At 46.1% G+C, this 19,552-nt stretch overlaps 1 protein-coding gene, 2 long non-coding RNA genes and 1 other non-coding gene across 5 annotated transcripts in view; 2 read left to right on the forward strand and 2 right to left on the reverse strand.

The window, feature by feature from the left end:
• The window catches only part of LOC145530375 (uncharacterized), a 41,727-nt gene extending 22,476 nt beyond the window's left edge, over positions 1-19,251 (reverse strand). The window contains exons 1-2 of the long non-coding RNA XR_014071715.1: positions 19,088-19,251; positions 10,949-10,995 (exon numbers count right to left, since the gene is read on the reverse strand). This is a non-coding gene — a long non-coding RNA (uncharacterized LOC145530375). The remainder of the gene's footprint in view (positions 1-10,948; positions 10,996-19,087) is intronic.
• The window catches only part of SLCO3A1 (solute carrier organic anion transporter family member 3A1), a 359,594-nt gene that overhangs the window by 27,806 nt on the left and 312,236 nt on the right, over positions 1-19,552 (forward strand). The window lies entirely within an intron of this gene.
• Positions 141-4,576, forward strand: LOC145530377 (uncharacterized). The gene is made up of 2 exons (XR_014071717.1): positions 141-553; positions 3,054-4,576. It is a non-coding gene; the product is annotated as an uncharacterized LOC145530377 (long non-coding RNA).
• On the reverse strand, positions 14,276-14,348 carry TRNAG-CCC (transfer RNA glycine (anticodon CCC)). Its single transcript has one exon. It is a non-coding gene; the product is annotated as a tRNA-Gly (tRNA).

A 19,552-nucleotide genomic window follows, 5' to 3' on the forward strand; every position in this document is an offset into this window, starting at 1 on the left:
ACTGTCACCCCTTCCACGGGTCCCTGAAGACAGTTGTCTGGCCCTTTTTGCCTTGAGGGTATTATGGTCAGTACTGTGCAGAACCGTGGGGTAGGGATGGCTGAAAATCAGGAGCCAAATTGTGCAGGAGGCTCTAGAGCAGGGTCTGCAAACTGCAGCCTGTGAGCCAGATCCAGCCTGCAGGCAGCTTTGTGAGCACCGTGTTTTTGGAACATAAGCACATGGGTTCATGTCCAGCTCCTTGTCTTCAGCTCCATTTGTGCTCCAGCAGCAGGGGTGGTTGTGACGAAGACCACGTGGATGGCGGAACCTAAACTGTGTACCGTCTGGTCTCTTCCAGGATACGCTTGCCAATCTCTGCTCTGAAAGTGATCTTGCAGAGGCAGCAGTGAGCGGTCCTGAAGACCACTAAGAGAGATCTTAGTTCCCTGCCCAGGAATTGATATTGAACCTGGGTTGCCTGGATGAAAACCAGGAATCCAAGCCGCTAGACCACCAGTGTCTGGAGGCTAACACAAAGTGGCCCTGGCTCTTACCCCCCATGAAGGCAAGAGTGTTTCCAGGAGGCAAAAACCAGAGAAGGGGTTTGGGTATGGTGTCATAAGTCAGAAGCAGGGCAAAAATACACACCCAGAGAGCAAGAGTATTGACGTCCTTCCTAACGAGGAGGAGCACAGTGAAGAGGTGATTTAAACCCCTCATTTAGGACAGTCCTTCCAGGTCTTGTGTACCTTTGACCAGGTACCTTTGGCCAATTTCCTTGTTTCTTTCTTCACACCTAGGACCCTTCCCAACATGAGTGCACAACTTTAAGATGGATCCTACCACAGAGGTCTACGAGTGCACGTCCATACTTTATTAAGGGGTGGCACCCTCTCCCTTTTTGACCCCCAAGGAGCTTTCCTGCACGTGTGCAGACAGGGAAGACGTCCTTGATCTGAGGAGTGGTCATCTTATCTCTTCACATCAGCAGAGCTAAGCTCCTGCCACTAGCTTTGTCCTTGGAGTGTCTGGGTGAGAGCAAACCTTTAGTTTTACTCCACTTGACAAACACCACCTGTCTGACCCAGGGGTCCATCTATCTCCTACCTACAAAGCATAAATAGTCCATAGAGTTGTGGACTCTGATAAGGGGGTCCCAGCTCCCCAGATGAGATGCTGCCTCCTCCTGGACCCCCGCCTTCAGCTTTCACTCCCGACTCGGCCTTTCCCAGTGGCCCCAGGCTTCCGGACTCAGACCATAAGGCTGGCTCTGGCCTCTGGGCGGGCCTTTCTGCTGATCTTAGGCTGACCTCCTGCGAACAGAGGACATGTGTGGTCACAGGTGTTCTGAAGGCCCCAACCTGGAGATGTTCCTGGACTGAGCAGAGATTCGATCTGGCCTTTTAGTCGAATTGGCCTGTTGTGTTTTGCATGGCATCCCCCACATGGCCCTGTGGGGCACAACGTTGAGCTCCCCTGGGCTGGTCACCTCTTGTGGATGTGGCCTGTGTGGCAGGAGTCGTTGTACCCCAGGCCTTCCTTTTACTCACATTCCTGGTCATGAACACTCTAACAGCTAATTACAGATATTTTACTTTTGCCAATATGTTTGGAGTCCTGCTGTTTGACACAAATGGAACCAGTTCAACTCCGTGGAGTGAGAAATCCCATTTCCATCACTTCTTTCTGCATTTGGACCGAAACAGACCACTTTCCCAAAGTCATTTTCTATTATGTGTGGCTTGTATTGATTTATTTCCTGGTCTTTAAGATAGTTTTTATTGATCTGAGGTGTTAAATTTAATTCTGATGGAAAGAATTTCTTCCCTTATATTTTATGCTATGGCTTCACTGCTTAAATAAGTATTTAATGTTTTAATTAATTTGGCATGAAGCCCCTGCAAATGATGATGGCAGTTCTATACGTATATATTTTTTAAAGATTTTTTTTTATTTGGACCGTTTTTAAAGTATTTATTGAATCTATTGCAATACTGCTTCTGTTTTATGTCTTGGTTTTTGGGTCACGAGACATGTGGGGTCTTAGCTCCCCAACCAGGGATCGAACCCATACCCCCTGCACTGGAAGGTGAAGCCTTAACCGCTGGACCTCCAGGGAAGCCCCATTTTTGTACACATTTTTAATTTTTACGTCCAGCCCTGCTTTCTTCTCTCTCTTGCCCTTAAAACATTTAAGGTGTTTGTGTTCTGTGATGCTACCATAGAAATTCAAGATCTATTTATTGAGCTTCTGTGATTTGCCAGGCACTTTTGCCAGCCATTATCAAAACACACAGAAATCTCTGCTCCAAAGGAGCTTACATTGTGGTACTTTGCTGCAAATGTTTGTAAATTACATCAGAACGGCAACCAAGGCCGAGATTCTTGGAAGAGTAAGTGAATATGGAGAGCTGGATGTAAAGACCCCTTTGTGGAGATGGGCAGGAGCAGAACATTGAAGTGGACCCCACAGAAGAAGTGGGATCATCGGTGCAGGGAGGAGGTGTGCACGTAGGAGAGGAGGGGCGATGTCTGAGGGAAGGGCTGTGGCTCTGGCAGTGGCCTGCTGTTGAGGAGGGGAAGGAAGATGGTGCCACTGGATGGAGGTCACAGCTAAGTAAAGGAAGGCCTTGAATTCTAGACTCAATCTCCTAGGCAAAAAAAAAAAAAAGAGTCATTTTAGTTTTCCAAAAAGTGGTCTGTGAAGGGACTTCCCTGGCGGTACAGTGGTTAAGAACTCCATGCCTCCAATTCAGGGGGCCAGTTCAGGCCAACCTGGTCAGGGAGCTAGATCCCACTTGCTGTAATTTAGAGTTCACATGTTACAACTAGGACCCAGTGCAGCCGATAAAAAAAAAAAGGGAGGAGGGAGGGAGTGTCTATGAAAAGAGGTGTTTTAGGAAGAGAGGAGCTCAGGGGGGGTCTCAAAGCCACGGGAGACCTGTAATCTGCCCTGAGGACGAAGCCAAAGGTGTGTGTGTATGGAGGGGTGGTGTGCAGGGCACCTCCCCCATCCTTCGTGCGCTAGATAACAGGTCCACACAGAGCACGAGCTGACAAAATGGGGCAAGAGCTAGAATCCCAGAAGTAAAGCCATCATCATGTGAGATCTTAAGCAGGGTGTGGGTTTGGGCGTTAAAGTGGCTCCACGACTCCAGATGTGTTCCTGGTCCTCGGTGGTAGCCAAAGGCATCAGAAGAAGCAAGTATTAATGGCTCCTTGGGTGTCTGTAGGTCAGGGTGTCATCACATGGTCTTCTCAACACAGGCTCCCACAGTGCAGGGACGGAATACATGATGGAACCTTCTCTTAAGTATGTTCAGTGTCAGGTGTTAAGAATGACATTTTGACAGGGGCAGATCAAACATCCTCTTATGTTTTAAAAGCAGACTCCAGTTTTATGTCAAACCATCCAGAATTGTCACCTCCTCGCTGCCTTCCCTACAACTGAGAGCACGGATTTTCACGTCCAGAAAAGTCTTCATTTACCAACATCTGAATAATGAGATACGGACAGCAACTGAAAGAAGTACCCACACTTCACCAAAAGGGCCTTATGCTAAAACAATGTTGTGTTTCCTGGAGATTTTATCCCTTTTTCTTGCATGTTGGAACTAAGAATAGAGGCTTTTCCCCTATCAGTTTTCTGCACTTCTTTCTTGTAAGCGGTTACGTTCTTCCTGGCATTCATGTATTTCTGAAATAGCTGTTCTCAGACATAATAACAGCATAACTGTAAACAGAGTCTGTGACTCTGATTAGAAACTCAGCTCATGTTCTACCTGTGCTATTGAACACTCACTTATTTTTGGTAAATTTTTTATTTTTTTAATTTTTATTTTATATTGGATTATAATTTATTTACAGTGCTGTGTTACTTTAAGGTGTACAGCAAAGTGACTCAGTCATACATGTACATATATCTATTCTATTTTAGATTCTTTTCCCATAGAGGTTGTTACAAGAATATTGAGTAGAGTTCCCCATGCTCTACAGTAGGTCCTTGTTGATTAGTATGTTTTGTGTATATATGTATATATGTTAGTCCCAACCTCCTGATTCATCCCTTTTCCCACCTTTACCACACTTTTACTTATGTGTGTTGAATGGGGCAGCCATGCTTCTGAAGGCAATTGTGTAATTTGACAGGTCATTGTTATATAGACTGTTAGCATAATGGTTCTCATAAAATATTTATTGCTTGTCCCTGAGCTGGCAGCCCATAATGCAGGTACATCCAGCATCACCGCTTACACAGTGACATGTTTGGTTTGTATCACTTATTTTGTCTGCCTCACCCCCTCCCCTTTTAAAACCATCATCTGCATTTTCTACTTTGAAGTACATTAGTTACCATGGAAACAGTGATGTCATTGGAGGGGATGAGGGTTGGTAACATCTGCATGGACAGTATCAGATCATTTTAGTTAATGGTTTGAAATTTATTCCACACTTGGGGAAGATTAGGAGTATGTTTGAGAGGATGGTGTGCTTATGTACTTAGCGCAAATATGATGTGCATGTAACTAAAGGCTGCATTTGTGTGATATTTAGGTTTCACACAAAAATATGCCTGAAAATTAAAGAAGAAAAATACAAAGGAAAGAAATAGGAAGGTCAAGGGATTCGTATCATTTCCAACTGCCTAGGGCCCATGGTTACGAAAAAATGCCTAGAGTTCCCACTATAGATATGGTTCATGTAAGTCATGGTCCATTTTTCTCATAAAAATACTGTGATAAGTCTTTATCTTTCTGAGTGAAACTCATGTTCCAGGTGTTGGTTGATTAATTCTGATATGCAGCTGAATTTTTGACAAGATCCATAAATAGGTGCCAGTGATATCAGAAGCTGTATGTGATGGCAGAGGTGGTGCCAAGGAGGGCACCTGTGTCCCTTTAAGTGCTCAGGGCTCTGTGCAGCCCGTCTGAATGAAGCTGAACTGTGTTCTCCTTTGACCTATGCATCCTTTTGTTAACTTTTAATTTTGAGCCAGTTGTACATTCACTAGCATATATAGGAAATAATGCAGAAAGATACAAATACAGAAATAATACAGAAATTAATATGGATTATTTTTAATTAATATAATTAATACAGAAACTATTAATACAGAAATAATACAGAAATATGCCCAGTGGTACATATTGCTTAATAATTGTTGTTTAGTCACTCAGTCATGTCCGACTCTTTTGCAACCCCATGGACTGTAGTCTACCAGGTTCCTCTGTCCATGGAGTTTCCCAGGCAAGGATACTGGAGTGGGTTGCCATTTCCTTCTCCAGGGGATCTTCCCAACTCATGGATCGAACCTGGGTCTCCTACTTGGCAGGTGGATTTTTTACTACTGAGCCAGCAGATAACTAGTCAGGAAGTTGACACGGATGCAGTTCACTTGCTGGCTTTTCTGGTTTTACATGCACTTGTGTGTATGTGTGTGCGAATTTAGTCTTTGCAGTTTTATCTCATGGGTAGTCCTGTGACCACCACCACAGTCGAGGTACAGACCGGTCCCACCACACGGATCCATCCTGCTACCCTTGTAAAGCCACACCTTCCCTGTTCTCTAACCCTAGACCATCCCTATAGTCGTCCCACAGTATGTGAGGGCGATTGATTCCAGGACCCCTCGTGGATGCCAAAAACCCACAGATGCTCAAATTGGCATGGTATGATGCAAAGCCCACAGATATAAAGGGTCGACTGTAATCCATTCTTCATCTAGGGAATGTCGTCATTTCAGACTGTTATGTAGATGGAATCATACAGCATGCAGCCTTTTGAGATTAGTTTTTTTCAATTGGCATAAATTCCTGGAGATCCAAGTTATTGCTTGTATCAACAATCCATTGATTTTAAGTTCTGAGTGACATTCCATGGTATGAATGGACCACCATTAGTTTAAACATTCACTCCTTGAAGGGCACTGGACTGTGTTTCTCTTTTTAAACTGTAATCCTTGAGAGAGGGCTTTGGGGGTCCTAATAGCACAGAATCAGTGAGCGTTTATAAGGTATCCAGGACTTTTCTAAAGGTCTCTCTCTAGAGCATTGGTTCAGTCATTAAGTCGTGTCTGACTCTTTTCGACCCCATGGGCTGCATCATGCCAGGCTTCCCCGTCCTTCACTGTCTCCTGGAGTTTGCTCAAACTCATGTCCATTGAGTCAGTGATGCCATCCAACCATCTCATCCTCTGACATCCCCTTCTCCTTCTACCCTCAATCTTTCCCAGCATCAGGGTCTTTTCCAGTGAGTCAGCTCTTCGCATCAGGTGGCCAAAGTATTGGAGCATAAGGCCCAGATTATTTATTAATAAAAGAAAGGAAAGGGCTTCTCAGGGGGTGCTAGTGGTAAAGAACCTGCCTGCCAATGCAGGAGACATAATGGAGTTCAATCCCTGGGTCAGGAAGATCACCTAGGGGAGGGCATGACACCCCACTCCAGTGTTCTTGCCTGGAGAATCCCATGGACAGAGGAGCCTGGCGGGCTACAGGCCCTGGGGTTGAGAAGAGTTGGACACGCCTGAAGCAACATAGCATAGCATAGAAGGAAGGAATGCGCTGGAGAGAGGCTATGGAGACCCAGCAGAGCGGGCTGGCCATGCCATGTGTTGGGGAGCTTGATATTCTTATATTAATAGTTGTTTCCCCTGCAGAGGGAAGCAGAAGCACCCAATGCTCTAAGACCTGCGTTTAAGCATCTGCATCCCTTTCCCAGCATTGATGGAAACAGGTATTTTTTCTGATCAAAGAAGCTGTAATACCAACTACTCAGCCTGCTTGGTCCCCTGATCCCTTTGTGGGGAAGATGAAAACATAAATTCTTGTTCTGAGACAGGTCACAGAGGAAATTGTTTTCTTGCTCTCATTGATTGATTTTCATTTGGGAAGTGTTCCACTTGGCCTTTTCCAAACTATGCCCCAGGACTGGGGCCACATGATGGAATTTAAACACCAAAATCATTCTTGGAGTACCAGCCACAGACCCGTGTTTCTGTGTTGAGATTCATGGGAAGCAGCCCGAATAACAGACCCAGAGATCTGACATTGCTTTTCTTATTTAAAGACTTTTTATTTACCCTGCGTTTTATGCAACCAGCAGGGTCTCCCCTTGTCCTCTGCAAATTTAAGCTATTGACCTAAAGGAAGGATGGGTTTTTAGCACTGGGATTGAAGGTTTAAAAGCCACTCAGAGAAACCTGGTGTATCGGAAGCTTTTAATACCAACTACTGTCGGTCAGAGAGTCAGCTCTCTGACTTTTAGAACTGAGCAGTGGAAGCAAGCCCCCTGGGAAATAAGCAGCATGTAGAAATGGCCTACAGGGAAACAGACATGGCCTTTGGCCTTTAGCCCAGATGTCAGGGGATGATTTTCATAGCATAAGCACCGTGATTTCTTTCATGATTTTTTTTAATGTGGACCATTTTTAAAGGCCTTATTAAATTTGGTATAATATTGCTTCTGTTTTAGTTTTTGCTTTTTTGGCTGAGAGGCATGTGGGATCAGAGATGGAACCAGGGATGGAACCCTCTGCATTGGAAGGCAAAGTCTCTCTCTCTCTTCTTTTAAATTTTGTTTATTTATTTATTTATTTTGGTCATGCTGGGTCTTTGTTGCTGCATGCGGGTTTTCTCTAGTTTCAGCGAACGGGTGCAACTCTCTAGTTTCTGTGTGCTGGCTTCTCGCTGCAGTGGCTTCCCTTGTCGCAGAGCACAGGCTCCAGGTGCATGGGTGTCAGTAGTGGCAGCAAACGCCGGCTCAGTAGTTGTGGCACACAGGCTTAGTTGCTCTGTGGCATGTGGGCTCTTCCCAGAGCAGGGATTGAACCCGTGTCTCCTGCATTGGCAGGCAGATTCTTTACCACTGAACCACCAAGGAAGCCCTGAAAGGCGAAGTCTTAACCCCTGGACTGCCGTGGACGTGCCAAGCACCATGATTTCTTTGCCTGGGAATCTCTCCCTCATCTGCTAATATTAGCCTGAGATAGCATGCTTGAGTGGGGTGACCCTTCCCCTCCCTTCCGTCACCTCCCCTACCACTGCCCCCTAGGTCAGATGCCCTTGTCCTGAGGCCTGCTTTGCTAATGACTCCATTATAACACAAACCCCTTAAGATTTGTGCCTTGAAGTACAGTTGCCTCTTGCTGGGGAGTTTGGTTCTCAAGGAGCCTGGGACGCCAGCCTTGTGTGTGGTGGAGGATTACCCAAGGATGCTCCTCAGTTGTCTAGAAGGTGAGTAGTACATTTAGGCGTTGTGCAGTGTGAAAAATGCTTAGTCATGCTTAGCATCAAAGAGATGCGTGTACTAACAGAGGGCACAGGAAGATGGACAAACGCTTAGCGGGAGGACCGGAAGGTCACATCTCCCTTCTCAAGCACGCATTTAGGACATGCATCTGCTGAGTGGGACTGAGGATAAACCAATCACACTCTTTAAATAATCTGTTGTTGAAGCCGAGTATTTGCTTATCTTTGTGTTCTCAGCTCCCACCTCAGGATTGAGCATGTGGTGGTGTTTGGTAAATATTTGCTAAATGGATGAATGAAGAATCAAGAAGGGAGAAGTGAAATTTAACTAATAAGGGGTGGATGGCGGGGTTTCCACCCTCCACTCCCACAGCCACTGTACATGACTTTTCAGCCCCACTCTGGTTTTACAGAACATGTTCAAAAAGTATAATCCCATCAAAGGCAGTCAATTTATGGACTAGAAAGAACTGGAGTTTTCTGTGCAATTAGGTGGCAACTGGTATCCCAATGAGCTGCAACACCATCTTGTTCTTTAAGACGTCGGTTGGGCGCTTGGTCTGAGCATTATCTTCTGAGAAACCTCCATGCCTTGAGAGTGAAGAAGAGGAAGAAATGAATGCACAGGCTGAAGCAGAAAAGAAAGATGAGACAGAGATGCAAGTAAACGTGTACACCCACGGAGGCCACGGAGGCAGCACGAGGGACTTGGACTGGCCAGAGGCTGGGAACACTGGTGCGGATTGCTGGACGGCACGCCCACTGTCTAGAACTTGTCACAGTGGATCTGGAACATATATGCCCATTCTGATTGCCCCAACCCTCGAGACCCGCCTTGCTCATTATCAGAGCAGCTCCTTTGGGTCCTTTGCCCTGAACTTGTGGCATTCTGAGCTAGTTCTGTTCTTAGTTGTGGCTGAATGTAACATGTGTACCGTGAATCATCCCTTTTGCTGTCTTAATGGAAGGAAAAAAAAAAAGAAGTTGGTTGGGCTGTACTCACCATGCCCGGTGAGTCAAGGAATGGTAGATGGGCTGCCAGGCGTGGTGTGGCCTGGAGCGGCGCCTGCTGCTGTAAACAGTCAAGCAGCAAGGTCTTGAGAAAGAGCCAGGGGCTCCAACTATTCTCATTACAGACCTCTCTATCAGCTTATCTTGCTCTTCAGGTTGCCAAGATTCTGTGCGGGTGGTGGTAACAAAATAATTCCCTCTTTCCTCCACACTCTCCACTTTTTCTTTTTTTTTTTTTTAACAGCTAGCAGTAAATGGACTGGCTTTCACTTTCACTAGTGCCTGGGTTGTTTGCTTTGAGACATCTGCTTGTCTTGAGAGTAAAAAGAGAAACTTGGTTCTGAGACCCTGGAATTCTCTCTTTCTGGTTTGCTTTTTCACTCCATCAGCTGAGGCACCAGAGGCAATGTCACAAACCCTAGGCTTCTCAGTAAAAGACATGCCTGTTTGGGATCAGAACCACGCAATATCTGCCTGGCCTTCTTGCTCTAATACTGGAAGTTGGGGATGATATGGGACCACCAGGCTTTGGCTTTGCTGGGATATTTCTTTCGGAATTTTTTTTTTCCCCCAGACCGTGCAGCATTACTTCCCTGATTAGGGAAAGAATTTTAATAATAAATAACATTTCTCTACAGTGGCAATGCAGAGTCCTAACTACTGGACCACTAGAGAAGTCCCTATGCTGGGAAATTTAGAACCCGCCACATGTTTAACATTCCTTGCATTTCCTTACACATAGCCATCATTTCCACAGGGATTTCTCTTTGCAGTTATTTGCAATTATTTTATGTCATTATGTACCCTTCAAGTTGCTGTTAGCTGTAAATTCCAAGTTGTGATTTATGTCTCTTAAGTACTAAGGCAGTCTTTTCGTACATTATTCATACTCTTCTAATTAATTATTTCTTGTGCTTGGCTGATTTGTGTGTAGAAATTTTGGTTTTGAATATTTTCCAAACAGAATCGTATTGGTCTTAACTCTGAGTGCAGCATCTTCACGTATCATGTTGCAGCCATGTGATTCTACACCATGTGGCATGAACTGTGCTAAATGCTTTTTATTTATTGTCCACTTAATCCTCCAGTTAATACACCCACAGAAATTCTGCACAGAGTGGAAAGTTTGGTCACCATATCATCATATAAAGTCATGTGAATGACCAAAATAGTGGTCCAAAGAATGATAAGAATAATTAGAGAAAAGCAAATCAAAGCTACGATGAGGTACCATCTTAAACCAGTTAGAATGGCCATCACTTATAAAAAAAAATCTACAAATAACAAATGCTCGAGAGGTGTGGAGAAAAGGGAACCTCCTTCACTGTTGGTGGGGATGTAAATTGGTGCAGCCACTATGGAGGACAGTATGGAGGCTCCCCCAAAAACTTGTGATACAGCAATCCCACTTCTGGGAACATAGCTGGACAAAACTATAATTTGAAAGGATTCGTGTACCCCAGTGTTCACTGCAGTATTATTTACAATAGCCAAGAAATGGAGGCAACCTAAATGTCCATCGACAGTTAAATGGATAAAGAAGACATGGCACATATAGCAGTGGAACATTACTCAGCCGTAAAAAAGTAATGAAATAATGCCACTTGCAGCAGCATACCACCTTAAGTGAAGTAACTCGGAAAGGAGAAGACAAATACCATGTAATATAACTTATATGTGAAATCCAAATATGACCCAAACGAACTTACCTATGAAACAAGCTCACAGACACAGAGTTATGGCTGCCAAAGGGGGGCTGTGGGGGGAAAGAGGGGTGGGGAGTTAGAGATTAGAGACAAACTGTTACATATAGGATAGGTGAACAACAAGGTCCTACTGTATAGCGCAGGGAACTATATTCAGGGTCCTATGGGAAACCATGATAGAAAACAATAGAATAAGAATGTATGTATCTGTCTAACTGAATCACTTTGCTGTACAGCAGTAATTAACACAACATTGTGAATCGACTATACTTCAATAACCTAAATTTTAAGAAAAGAATGATAGGAATCACGATAGTATCTAACACTGTTTTAGGGTTTTTATATGCTTTAAACTCTTTAATCATCTCAAAACCCTCTGAAATAGTATAACTGTTGTCCTTATTTCATAGCTGATTATGAGGTCCTGAGAGATTAGAAAACTTTTTCAGTGTCATACAGCTTGAATGTGGCAGCACTCGGCATCAAAAGCAGAATTCTGACTCCTGAGCCTTTCCTTTTAAATAATAAAGTGTTTTTTTAAAATAACGAAACCATTATTAATGTCTTCAGCAGAGATTCTGTGAATCACTGAAATCGGAAATTATTATGAAACGTTCATTTTCTCATATTAAATAGAGTTTAAGTGATTTTCGAATTTGCATCCTTTCTAGGAAGCCTGAATAATTAAATTCCAGTTCTAATTTTGACGTTTCCTTTTTGAAATCATCGGAATCATTGGTTCAAAGCGAACATTTTGGGAATGCCTGCTCCATGCCAGGCCCTGTGTTGAGTATTTTTCATCTGTTATCTCATTTAATTCTCATAATACCATTATCCTTTGAGAGCTGAGGAAACAGAGCTGCACTGAGATTTAGCTCATCAGGGGCTGTCCCAGTGGCCTGGGTTCTGTGGCTGGAGCCCTCCTGGCAAACTGACCTGCATTCTAGGAGTATAGAGTCAGAGGTCCTTTCCCAGTGCATCAGGAAGGGTTCCTGAGAAAAAGTACAGTTATGTGGGCTATCTGATTCTTGCTCGTTTAGTCGGAAAAAGTCTATACATCTCATGTGGGGCGCAGGAAGGAAGGGGCTGATGCTGCCATCAGCTCAGGGGGGGTTGAGTCTCCCCTCTGCTCTGGGCAGCTGCTCAGATGGTCCACATGGAGCTGAGGTGGTGGTCTTCTTTGCCCCTCCCTATATCACTGGCCAGCTGCAGATCCGTCTGTGTATTTATTGATTTCTTAAAATTTATTTGTTTCCTTGGCTATGCTGGGTGGGTCTGAGTTGCAGCATGCCAACTTTTAGTTGATGCCTGTGACCAGGGATCGAACCTGGACCCCTGCGTTGGGAGTGCAGACTCTTAGCCATGGACCGCCAGGGAAGTGCCCTGGCTGTGTCTTTTCTACCATTGCTGTGCTCACTCTGTGGGTGAGCTCAGAGGGCAGGAGCTTCAGAAGCTCCTGTTAGACACAGGATACTCAAGGACAGAGTACCCTTCTCAATGCTGCCCTGGCTCTGCCACCTCTGGTAGTAGCCAGGAAGGTGCCTCTTTCTTTCAGCATCCAGTGTCTGAACTCATGTTACAGGAAAAGGGACCCCTTCTGTGCTGGGCAGCTGGGCCCAGAACCATGGTGTTCTAGTGATGCTTAGCATGAGAACTTGGAGGGAGGGCGAGTATGTGAAGTCCTCCCAGCATCTCCTGCCTGGGGCCCTGCGTGAGTATGAACTTGGACCTGGTGACTTGCCTCTTTATGCTTTGCCCATCCAAAGAGAGATGTAAAAGCCAGGCTGCTGGCATCAGGGTTGTCTCTATCAGGTGACCTGTTTCTCTGCTTGCTGACTGCTAAGTCACCTCAGTGCAGGGACGCATTCAATGTCCTGATCTTTGCAGCTTTGTTCTCAGGACCTCACGCTGACTCCATCAATCTGAGTGGTTCAGCGTAACTCCAGACAAGAGTTAGGGTGTGATGTGATGTGATGGCCCTTTGTTGAGTCTCTTTAAAAGTCCTGAAGATGAGGGATAATGGGTGTTTAATGAGCTCCTGCAGGATGGCAGGTGCTGACAAGTACCTTACAGCCTCCATTTCTAATCCCACAATTGATATATTATCATTCAGAACCCGAAGCTTGGAGGTCAAAGGATTCTGCTTACCGCAGACAATGCAGTTGACAGGGAGAGGGAGCAGGAGTTAATTTCCTGCACTCATCCAGTGGTGGCCAAGACTCGCTTTCCCAGGGGAATCTGTGCTGGCTTTTATGGCCTTTTGTGAGAAAGCTTGGGGAGACCAAGGCGCGTGAACAGCAGGCATCATTGTCACTGTCCAGCATCTATTCCTTAGCCCTGGATCATGGATGGGTGTATTAGAAATGCCTTCAGTTGCAGAGTTGATACAGTACATGTGAATAGACTGATGATACTTGGCTTTGCTCATCAATACTTTCTTTTTCTCATGTAGAATATTGTCATCTTTTCCCCTCTTCCCTCCCTGGACCTTTTTCCTATGAGTGCAGGATGTTGTTGGTCAGTCCTCTGGTCGTGTCCGACTCCTTGCGACCCCATCGACTGCAGCATGCCAGGTTTCCCTGTCCATCACCATCTCCCAGAGTTTGTGCAGGACGGCTCCAGCCCTTTCCTGACTGTGGTAGGGCTGTCCAGGCACCCCGGCCCTCTCAGTTCCCCCAGCTGCAACCCTAGAGCTTTTTAAGATCCCCTCAGCCCTCTAGCTGAGACACTGCAGCCGCCAAGACTGTACCCCCTCACCAGTACCCACCCCATCGAGTGCCATGGTACCGCCTGTGTGGACAGGGGGCCCCACAGCAGCTGGTACCAAACAATGCCTGTTCTCATCTGGGCATCCCGGGAGGGCCTGGCAGCTTCAACCGTTCAGAGCCCAGCTGGGTCTGGAGTTGTTGGGCTGCGCTGCAGAGGTGATTTGCTACTTCGTGTCAGTACAAATAAGACAGATTTCAATACAAGGAACTTTGAAGGGCCTGCTGCCCTCTCCCTGTCTTCTGATTGTCTTTACGATGAAAGATGTTTGAAGTAGCCCCACTGTTCAATGAAACCAGGCTGGATATGCCTGCTGAGGTTTCCAGTATCATTCTGCTGTGCTGGCTGTGCACTCTACAGGTTCCCTAACATCTCTGAATCTCTCCTCCTGTATCTTCTTTAAAAAAATGTTTTATTTATTTTAAAAATGTGTTTGGCTGTGCGGGGTCTTAGTTGCAGGTGGCACGTGGGATCTTTAGTTACAGCGTGCATGGTCTCTTAGTTGTGGCAGGAAAGCTGTTAGTTGCAACATGTGAACTCTTAATCACGGCATGTGGGATCTAGTTCCCTGACCAGGGACTGAACCCAGACCCTCTGCATTGGGAGTGCAGAGTCCTAGCCACTGGACCACCAGGGAAGTCCCTCCTTCTGTATCTTGATATTGAATTTAATAATACCGATGCCACACAGTTCATGTCAGGATTTAATGATGGGATGTTTGTGGAGAGCACCTTGCCCAGGCCTTGGCACACTGTGTGCCCTCCATGGGTAATGAACCCTCTTCCCCTTCCCTCATAGGATTCCAGCTGAGAGAAGACAAGGCCAAATCAACTTCTAGACATGCAGCTTTGCTGTCTTTACCACTGTCTGCAGGGATCTGTGCTTGGCCGGTTTCGGATACTTTTAAACAAAAGTAAAAGAGCTTTAATTATGCCCTTGTTTGTGGTTTGGATTGGTTGCCTCATTAAAAGATTTGAGAATACTGCCCGCCCTCTGGCTGCTGCAAAGTGCAGGCCTGGCAGGAAGTCAGGAATGGTAAGGCGGTCCTTTCTGGTGAAGCTCCCAAGTTCTTCTGGCTCAGAGATGGGGCTGGCCGAGTCATCTGGGCAGGGTGTGGCTCAGGGCACAGCTCCTGAGTCCAGGCTTACTCCAGCATCACCCCTGCAATGTGTATGTCTTTGGCCTTTATGATTACACTCGCTGTTGCTCTTCGCTTCCCATTCCCTCAATTTCAGTTGCAGTCTTCCTCTTAATACAGATGACAGACATCACTGGGATTCGTACCGAGCAGACAGCAGGGGTGTTTAGAGTGACTTTGTGGTCACCTTGCCTGGATTCCAGACCACTTCATACCAGGTGGTCTTAGATATAAGGAACTTCAGTTTCCTTATCTGCAGAATGGAATAGTGGTAGCACTAATCTTACAGGATTGTATGAGGATTAACCTATGAAAAGTGGTTAATGCAGATCCTGTTCCAGAAGTAAAACTTGCCTATATTGATATTAGTAATGGACTTTCCTGGTGACTCAGTGGTAAAGAACCCACCTGCCAGTGCAGGAGATGTAGGAGATTCAGCTTTGATCCCTGGGTCGGGAAGATCCCCTGGAAGAGGAAATGGCAATCCACTCCACTATTCTTGCCTGGACAATCCCATGGACAGAGGAGCCTGGAGGGCCACAGTCCATAGGGTCACACAGAGTCGGACATGACTGAAGCGACTTAGCATGCACACACACAGGCACAGAGCTCTCCTAGTGGCCCAGCCTAGGACTTGATTCTTCTCTGTGTGGCTCGGACCATTCGGATTCTCACTGTGCCTCTTAAAGCAAAGGTGTTCACGATGTTATATCTACCTTTTTACTTCTTCAAGCCAAGAGACTGAGTAGACTCCCCAGGAGATCCTGTCTGCTCACCATCCTGTATTGCTGGTGCTCAGTTGTGTCTGATTCTTTGTGACCCCATGGACTGTAAGCCCACCAGGCTCCTCTGTCCATGGGATTCTCCAGGCAAGAATACTGCAGCGGGCTGCCATTTCCTTCTTCAGTGGATTTTCCCAACCCAGGGATCAAACTCCTATCTCTTGCATTGGCAGCTGGATTCTTTACCTCTGAGCCACCAGGGAAGCCCCCTCCATCCTTTAGCAGGAACCAAATAAAGGCTCTGAGAAACACCAGCTCCAAAGGCGGATGTGTTACCCTTCTCCTTTGGTTACTTTCCGGCATTCTCTGGTCTGGGCAGCCTCTTCTCCCCCTCCAGCTAGCCACTGGGGCTTGCTTTCCTTTTTTTGGCTGCACTGGGAAGCATTTGAGATCTTAGTTCCCTGACCAGCAATTGACTTCCTCTCCGCTCAGTGGAAGCTCAGAGTCTTCAACCACTGGACCACCAGGGAAGTTCCCAGGTCTGACCTTTGAGGAGAAGGACCTCTCTGCTGTCCTGACCCATGGGGACCCCAGTCCTGTCCTGGATGGATGAGCATGGCTCCGAGGAATGTAGGCCTGAAAGCCTTGCTGGGTGTGAACTTCCCATTCATTTTAAATCACCTCTTTCTCCATTTTTATTTTTATAACAATATCACAACAATGGCTGCTTTGTGTGTGCATTCTGTCAAAAAATAACTGTGAAAAGGTGAAAAGCATGTCCCTCATGTAATTATAGAGTGAACCTGAGTCAAATATTATACTTACTCATTAATGAGAGAGCCAGTAAATTGGTAAACAGAGAACATTGGAAGAAGTGGGTGTTTATAGGCATTTTGGGGAAAAAAAAAGAAGAGAATGATTAAGGAAATGTAGAGAGAATGGTGAGGTACCATTCAGCTCAGCCTTGAGGTACCCCAGCTTCTGGGAGTGCTGCCAACAAAAAGCCTCTCTGTCAGCTCCCCTCAGGGTGTAGGGGAGAGAAAGGTTCCCTGTCTTCTCTTTCAGGTCCTGTTGGTCTAATGATTACCTTGACATAAAACAGGCTAACAGAAAGCAAAGCAGATTTAATTTTGTACGAACGGGAGTTCACAGAAAATATGAGACTCGAGGAAGCGACCAAAGTAAGGGCTTCCCTGGTGGCTCAGTGACTAGGAATCCGCCTGCCAATGCAGGAGACACGGGTTCGATCCCTGGTCCGGGAAGATCCCACACGCTGAGGAGCAGCTAAGCTCTCGCACCTAGAGCCCGGGAGCCACAATTACTGAGCCCACATGCCTCAGGGACTGAAGCCGGGGTGCCCTAGAGCCTGTGCTCGCAACCAGAGAAGTCACCGCAGTGAGAAGCCCGCTCACCGCACCCAGAGAAAAACCCGCGCAGCAGTGAAGACCCAGCAGAGCCAAAAATAAATAAGCAAATACAATTATTTTTTTAAAAAGGAAGTGACTAAGGTAGGGAGCTTTTTTACCTTTGAAACAAAGAGACAATACATTTTGAAGAATAAACAAGACAGAGGGATCTGGACTTGGGGTGGTAAAGTAGTGGGAAAGTAATGGGGCTTGTTGACACAGCCTTCTCAGCCTTGAATTCCCTATCTCTGGTGATAAGGACGTCTCTCTCCTTCTTGGTAGAGGGAGAGTGCCTTTCATGTGGGAGGTTTATTTCCTTCTTTTAGAGAGACAGAGACTATCTTTGTTTTTTTCCAGAGATGTTCCATAAATAACTTTAACTCAAAATAATCAATATGCCTAAGTGGTGTATTTGGGGCAGCCTGCCCAGAACCCCATCAAGGGGTTGCCTGAGGAAAGTCCTCTGGCCTGCTGGGCACCCCATGTCTGATCCATCTCTGGGTGTAAATTAGGCCAGACGTCTCACCCGCAGCTTGCACCTCTCCAGGCTTATCCTATCTTCAGAACTGCCCACAGGGCCAGCTGAGGCTTCTGTTGTGACTACATCCTAGTTCACTTTTTCTCTCTACCCAGAAATCTTCAAGGTAACAAGTAGCTTCACAGTGTCCATGCCCTTAATATATGTTGTTGCTAAGTCACTAAGTTGTGCCCAACTCTGCAGTCCCATGGACTGCAGCACGCCAGGCTTCCCTGTCCTTCACTATCTCTTGGAGTTTGCTCAAAGTCATGATCATTGAGTTGGTGATGCCAACCAACCATCTCATCCCCTACCTCTTGCTTCTCTTCCTGCCCTCAATCTTTCCCAGTATCAGGATCTTTTCCAGTGAGTCAGCTCTTTGCATCAGGTGGCCAAAGTATTGGCACTTCAGCGTCAGTTCTTCCATTGAATATTCAGGGTTGATTTCCTTTAGGTTTGACTGGTTTGATCTCCTTGCCATCCAAGGGACTCTTAAGTGTCTTCTCCCCTTTCAAACCACAGTTTGAAAACCTAAAATATTTGCTGTTGACCTTATTTATGGTCAATAGCAAAATTGGACCCAGATATATTCCTCTAGATATCAGGGTTTGGCTGATCTGTGAAGTCAGACAGCAAATATTTTAGGCTTTGCAGGCCCCCTGTCTCTGGTGCTCTCACAACTCTTCAGCTCTGTCCTGGGAGCAGGAAAGCAATCACGAAGACTAAACAAAGGGCTGTGTTCCAGCAACACTACTTACAAAACAGGTGGAGGGCGGGATCTGGGCCATGGACCAGAGTGCCGACCCCTGCCCTGGATAGTTAAGTCATCCTTGGGTAAGTCTGTTGAACAGTGTCCTAGTTTGAAAGGACAAGCTACCTGCCAGCTTTGCTCTGTTTAATGCTTATAGGATATAATGTCTTTGTTTTTATTTACCTGTTTTTGACTGCACTGGGTCTCTGTTGCTATGCGAGGGCTTTCTCTATTGTGGCGAACAGGAGCTCCTCCTCGTAGCGGTGCCGAGCTTCTCACTGTGGTGGCTTCTCTTGCTGCGGAGCTCAGGCTCTAGGGCATGAGAGCTTCAGTAGTGCAGGGCGGGCACTCAGTAGTTGTGGCACGTGGGCCCTAGAGCACGGACTCGGTAGTTGTGGCACACAGGCTTAGTTGTTCCTTGGCATGTGGAGTCTTCCCAGACCAGGGATCAAACCCAAGTCCCCTGCATTGGCAGATGATTCTTAAGTACTGGACCACCAGGATGTAATTTCTCAAGCCTACAACTGCCTACAAAGAGCTCATCTCAACCATTTCTCAAATGAGGTGCCAGGATTGGTGAGGATTCTCCATAGTCTTAGTATTTAGGTAGATGATAGTCTGAAAGTGAGCGTGGTGGATCTAGCCCTGAGCTTGTCCTGCCCCCTTGGACCAGCCTCCTTTACTCAGTCATGGGAAGCAGAGGTTTGAGTGACTCTTGGAGAAAAGCACCCCAAAACAGAGCTAACTGCAGGTTCACAGAGCCCAGAGGTATCTGAAGAGGCCGTGCCCAGCATCCCACTCTGCCAGGTGTGCTGGACTCGACACAAAGTAGGTGGATTTACCTGGAGTAAGGCAGTTTGAATGTTGAGAGCCCTTATCCATCAGGGTGTTAACGGTGTCCAGCCTCCAACTTGTTTCCTGGGCCTTGTTATTATGACACAAGAAGGAGGTAGGAATAGCTTACTCATGGAGGCAGAGGTCTTACCTGGCCGTGCCCCACGCTGCCTGTGATGTCGACAAAGCCCTTTGGTCCTCAAGGCTCTGTTAGCACCACTGTGAAATGTGCAGGGTCTCTCCTCCAGCTGTACCTTTGCCAAAGTCCATTAAACAAGGCCTGGATTCAAATTCTGACTCCTCACCAGCTATGTGACCATAGGCCAGTTTTTTAAATCTCTCTGTACTGTTCAATAGGAAAATGAAATGAACATATGTATGTAAAACTTGTAGAATAATACTTGTAGCACAGTAAGCACTATGAAAGTATTTTCTGCTATACTTTTTGTTATTATTATCTTTAAGTGCTGTTA

Source organism: Giraffa tippelskirchi, chromosome 12 (assembly GCF_054371585.1).
Source record: "Giraffa tippelskirchi isolate mGirTip1 chromosome 12, T2T-mGirTip1v1.2.pri, whole genome shotgun sequence".
NCBI classification, from domain to species: Eukaryota; Metazoa; Chordata; class Mammalia; order Artiodactyla; family Giraffidae; genus Giraffa; species Giraffa tippelskirchi.